This window comes from Oculina patagonica, unplaced genomic scaffold (assembly GCF_052425735.1).
Source record: "Oculina patagonica isolate OP01 unplaced genomic scaffold, crgOcupat unplaced599, whole genome shotgun sequence".
NCBI lineage: Eukaryota > Metazoa > Cnidaria > Anthozoa > Scleractinia > Oculinidae > Oculina > Oculina patagonica.
This window is the reverse complement of record NW_027558469.1, coordinates 1-5,642: the sequence shown is the minus strand read 5'-3', so window position 1 is coordinate 5,642 and position 5,642 is coordinate 1. Positions and strand designations below refer to the sequence as shown.

Sequence of the window (5,642 nt, the reverse complement as noted above, 5' to 3'; positions counted from 1 at the left end):
TTAAATTCGTATTTTATCCAAAAGCCCCCACCATACGAGCTAATTTTTGGCATGTGAAACGTAGAATAATTCAGCTTTCTGCTTTAGTTAACTTTTCGTTGAACCGTTGTATTTTTTGGTCTTAATTTACTTCGAAATTTTTTCTTGCGACGTTTGCGTATTTGCCAGTTCTCGGCCACCCTGCTCGCTATCACAGCTTAGCGCTTGGTTTTTAATATAATTTCATCTGCTGCTGCCAGAATGAAAGAAATAAATGTTTTAAAAATAAATTTCAATCTTATCTCTAAGTTTTGAGCTGACTCTTGTCTTGTCTATTATTTCTACAACACCTAAATCTTTCAAGAACTTTTCACTGCAAAATAAACCATCTAAATGCACGGGTCAAACAATGCGGTTTTGCCAGAACCTGCACATAGGCAACTAGGCGCGTTAAAATCCTTCTTTTCTAAAGTAAAACAAAGCATCATAAAAATAATTTGGGATCGATATAGTATAAATAGGTTTACAGAGTGATTTTATGACTGTGAAAATTAATTGAGCATTTTTTTACAGATAATTACGCACAAGCTTTTTAGTGGCCGAGAACTGGGCCAAGGTGGCCGAGAACTGGGCCCACAAATGGAGCTTTTATTTTTATTATTGCTCGGGCAAATAAATTTTTGACCGGTCGATAGCTTTACACCAAAAAGCTGAATAATGTAGCTAGCTCTGGGAGAAATTTCAAGTTCCTGCGGTTCTTCTGAGGTAAGAAATACAAGTTTACGTCAAAAGTGGCCGAGAACTGGGCCCACAAATGGAGCTTTTATTTTTATTATTGCTCGGGCAAATTAATTTTTGACCGGTCGATAGCTTTACACCAAAAAGCTGAATAATGTAGCTAGCTCTGGGAGAAATTTCAAGTTCCTGCGGTTCTTCTGAGGTAAGAAATACAAGTTTACGTCAAAAGTGGCCGAGAACTGGGCCCCATACTGTACTTTGCCCCGTAAGCTTTTTTCTCTGTCCTTCCGCCGAAGCAAAAAAACACAACCTGATTACACATTAACCCAAAAAGTCGACCAAGTGTGCCTGCAACGATTTCCTGTCAAAACTAAAATGAAAATCATTGCGGTATGCGTCACCCGTAGCGGTTTTGTAGCAACCCCAAGCTATCCCCGTCTTTTTGGCCGCGCCAGGAGACTACGCTCTAGGACGACCAAAGGGTAAACTATAAATCGGTCACGCCCGATTAATAACGCTGTAAATAAATATATCAGAACATATAGACTGATTCAGGTAGAAATGTATTAAATTGTGCTGTTTCATCTGAAAAGCTCTTCCTTTTGTTCCGAACAAGCAGCCACGCACTCGATTTTAGCCAACGCTCTGGTTTCTAGAAAGATTTATCGTTAATGAAGCTTATGTGAGACTTGATTTAGTTTTCGAATGTTCCTACATGTACGACGCTAGCTCAACAGATATATACGAAAGAGATCGGTCGTTACATCGCTTTTGCGAATCTCAATTTTCACTTTTTCGGCGGCCGAATACTTTTCACATATAATTGTCAGCCATATTTTGTTTCTTTGCTTCTTGTTTTACTTGTAAACCCCTTTAAATTTCAAAAGGCCACCTTTATTCGGCCGTCTTGCTACACTCTTTTTTCTAGTGTATCTGCTGGTCAGCGGAGTTGCAATGAGAAGTTTACAGATGATGGACCGAACGACCAACCATGCGAGTGCCATTGGGCTAGCTACAATACTCCTGATTAAATTCAGTCGTAAAAATGAACAAAAGGATATTGGCAAGATTTTTCTGTTGTTACAGAGACATGCAACACGCGTTTGTTTCCATGTATCATTATCAGTCATCATACATCATCAAAAAGTACCACATGACGCTGAGCCAGGAAATTGCAGAGCTCAGTTGTAAACAAAAACGCTGAAAATAAAATGCTTTTTGTCACACAGTTTGTGTTTTATTTGACGGTTCTATTCGTGCGTGCCGCAAAAAGGAAAAGTTACCCATGGGAAAACAAACCGTGTATTTTACATATTTAGTGGACTTTTGCACCATAGTGGCTTCTAGCATCCTTACTTCATTTCATTTTCTTCAACGCCGAGATGCCGCGCTAAAAAAGAAAAAATAGAGGAACAACCACAGGGAGCCCAGGCTCACGCTCTGACATCTCGGTCAAAATGGCGGCGTAAAAAATTATAATGATTTGTATGAAACTTTAGAGGAAAACATTTTATTGTACGAAAATATAATAAACCGCTAGTAAAGCTCGCATTTCACATAACATGTTGTCTATGTGACGTTACTTGACTGTTCTAAAGCATTTAAACCCTATTTAACCGATATTTTTAAATTTAGTTTACTCTTACCTAAATATATGCAAGGGTGAACACTTCCGACGCTAGATAAACACCACTGTTCGACAAAAATGAGCCAAAACTTGCTTTTAATTTGGTCCACTCACTCCGAAACCTCGCATGGGCATAGTTCGAAGACCATTCAGTTTTACTGCAGCAAATTTTTGATTCGCCTGCCTCTCTTCGCGATTAAAGAATACGGGAAAAATAATCATGGTGTGCAAGCTGTTAGCTTTCTCCAACACCTTGAACCAGAGAGAGTGGACGCATATGACTTATTCTGGAAGCTGTCACGTCACGCATTCGCATTACTGTGAAACCCTCTCTTTAATTCGTTGGGCAGTGAGGCCCAGTCATTTAATGCTTAAAAAAAGGTCATGTTTCTGCCCCGTTCTGTTCTTAGTCAGTCTGTTCTTTTTTTTAAGGGGGAGGGGGGGGGGGGGTTACTTCTTCATAAATGAACGAAGATACCATTTCATTCATATTTCCAATTAAAAGTCCTCCCTCCGACTATAAAGAGATTCTGAAAGACCGAAACACCTAGTTTCGATTAGTTGAATTTAAAATCTGTCAAATCTGTGAGCCGTTTTTCTGGCCATCGGCACTTTCAAATTAAAGCACGCGCACTCTGTTATTGAACCAACACCTCGGTTTATCGACCTGGCACAGCCCCACCCGGTTAATAATCACTTTTGTTTGTTTTCTTTTTCAGGCATGGTCGCTCAGAGATGGATTGTGTTTTTCTTTTTCTTGTTCTGTGTACTTTTGAGGCGGAATCCAAACCTTTTGGGGTTTGTAAAAAGGAAATCATCAAACAGTTAAAGGACACTATAGCTGCTCTAAGAGAACTGCGATTGTAAAGGTAAGGCTTTCACATTTTGTGCCACAAAGGCAGTGAAAGGGAAACGACCATAACGGTTAGAAACAACATTGACTTAGTTTTAGCTCAAAGCGGAGTTATTCATTCAAAGTATCCACTGAGCATTAACTCCTATCACGTCAGTCTTGGTCAAAATAAATCATGCAGTGACATATGAGTGAAAGAAAGCGATATATAACCTCCCCAGTTGAAAACGATGTCCTGGAACAAAAAAAAAACTAACGGTTTCGAGTTTAGCTTAGCATTAATTTTTCTTCCAATCCAAACAAATTATGTGTGTTAAACGAACATTTCAAGAAAATTAGAACGGACAAAATTTTGGCTTCAAAATAGACGTTTATGTTCGTTTTGCTAATTCCAGAAATGACAAGATTGACCAGGCTATTTTGATTTCTTTCCTTTAAAGCGCTTTTTTGTCGGACGCATTAACATTTTGCTGGTCAAAATCATAGTCAGCATCTTGTAAACATAAAATAGCTTTAATGATTCAATATTGAATCCATTTTAATTTCATTTCTTCTTCAGGCTTTTTATCAAATGCAAGGATCATTTCTTCACTTTCCATTCTTTATCTGCAGTTCCCATAATTTATATGATTATATATAATTGTTTTATATACCCCGGTTGTCCATCACGACATAAGAATGATCCCAAGGGATGATTGAAACATCTACGGAAAGGTTTAACATACAAAATGAAAGCTCCATGTCCCCTGATCTTTTATGTTGCAATGATGATGTCACCTCAACTTTAATTAATCTGGAGGACGCACACTCCTAGCAGCTTATTAAAAAAAAAAAACAATTAAACAGGCAGGATTGAACAAAAAAATCAAAGACATATAAAAAAAATATATAAAAAATATGTGATAAGCGCTGTTTTTTAATTTCAATGTATTTCAAAATGAGTACCAATCGCGTTAATTTAAAATTTACGTTTCAGCTAAAAGCTGTGCTGAGTTGTACAAATCTGGTAAAACAAGCAGTGGTGTTTGTACAATCGACCCTGACGGTTCAGGTGCCTTTGATGTGTTCTGTGACCAAACAACAGCCGGTGGGGGGTGGACTGTTCTCCAGAAGAGACTATACGGTTCCGTAGATTTTTATCGCGACTGGGCTGACTACAAGAACGGCTTTGGCAACCTGAATGGCGAGTATTGGTTGGGACTAGATAAGATACATCGCCTGACTAACAGCTGTGGCCCTAACAAGCTACGAGTGGATCTAGGCGACTGGAAAGGAGATACCAGATATGCCGAGTACGCCTCGTTTGCGATCTCGGACGAGGCATCCAAGTACTAGCTGAGTCTTGGATCATATTCAGGTACCTCAAATACAGATTACAGTTCAGTGCATAAATGTTAATCGTGGTGAATTTATTTGCTGTACCGCGTTAAAAAGTAACGCGAAAGTGACAAATTCTGCGTTCTTCGAAGGTAGTTATTCCCCTTTACAAACATTGAATGCAATCACGTCATCGCTGTCGTGGTTGCTCCCATTTCGCAGGAAAATGCAGTCTACTGCCGCACCGTCGAAAAACCGCTGACTAAGAAGTGAAAGTATCGCGTTGCAAGCTGTAAGAACATGGTTATTCGGTCCAGGAACTCTTTTCTCGACCCCTTCCCTCCCCTGCTTCGCGAGTTATGACCAATGATCGTCATCGACAAATCGCACAATGTTTTTTAGCCTCTTAATTTATCTCTTCGCATCCTTTTTTTGGGTAAAAAAAAAAAAGTGTTTGGCATTGAAGAACGAGGTCCACCAAAATAGTTATTGTTAAACTTTATTTGCTTTTTTAGGATCTGCTGGTGACTCTCTTTCTCATCGGAGTGGCCAACCGTTTTCCACCAAAGACCAGGATAATGACAGCTATAGCGGTAACTGTGCTCTGAGTTACAAAGGAGCCTGGTGGTACAAAGCCTGTCATTACTCCAACCTGAACGGTTTTTATCATCAAGGCGGCCAACACTCATCTTATGCTGATGGTGTCAACTGGTATCACTGGAAAGGATATTACTACTCCATGAAACGAGCTGAGATGAAGATCAGACCAGTTAACTTCTAAAACTGACAGTGTGTTATCGTGTTGCATAGCACTGACATGAGGATCCATTTGCTTGATGTTTTCATATGTAGTCTGTAACTGATTATCACACCTTAAACTGAATAAAATGCTCAGTTTTGTCGTCAGATATGTTGTCCTAAGGATGTATCTAGATTCCTTAGCATTCTCTCGTTTTTTCGATCTTTATGTGCGGAATTTCCGATTTTTTAAATACATTATTCTATGCTTACTGGTAAATTATTCGAGTCTCCCAAGTTTTGACAGTTTCTCAGTTTAATACCTGAATACGATATTTTTCAAATATTGAGTATTTGGCGTACTTAAAATCCTATAGGTAGCCATCTTAA

General features: G+C 38.9%; 1 pseudogene across 1 annotated transcript; it reads left to right on the top strand.

Moving 5' to 3' along the window:
- The first annotated feature begins 4,173 nt into the window (after positions 1 to 4,173).
- On the top strand, positions 4,174 to 5,420 carry LOC144640973 (angiopoietin-related protein 7 pseudogene; annotated as a pseudogene). The gene is made up of 2 exons (XR_013568470.1): positions 4,174 to 4,554; positions 5,030 to 5,420. The product of XR_013568470.1 is annotated as an angiopoietin-related protein 7 pseudogene (transcript).
- The last annotated feature ends 222 nt before the right edge of the window (positions 5,421 to 5,642 follow it).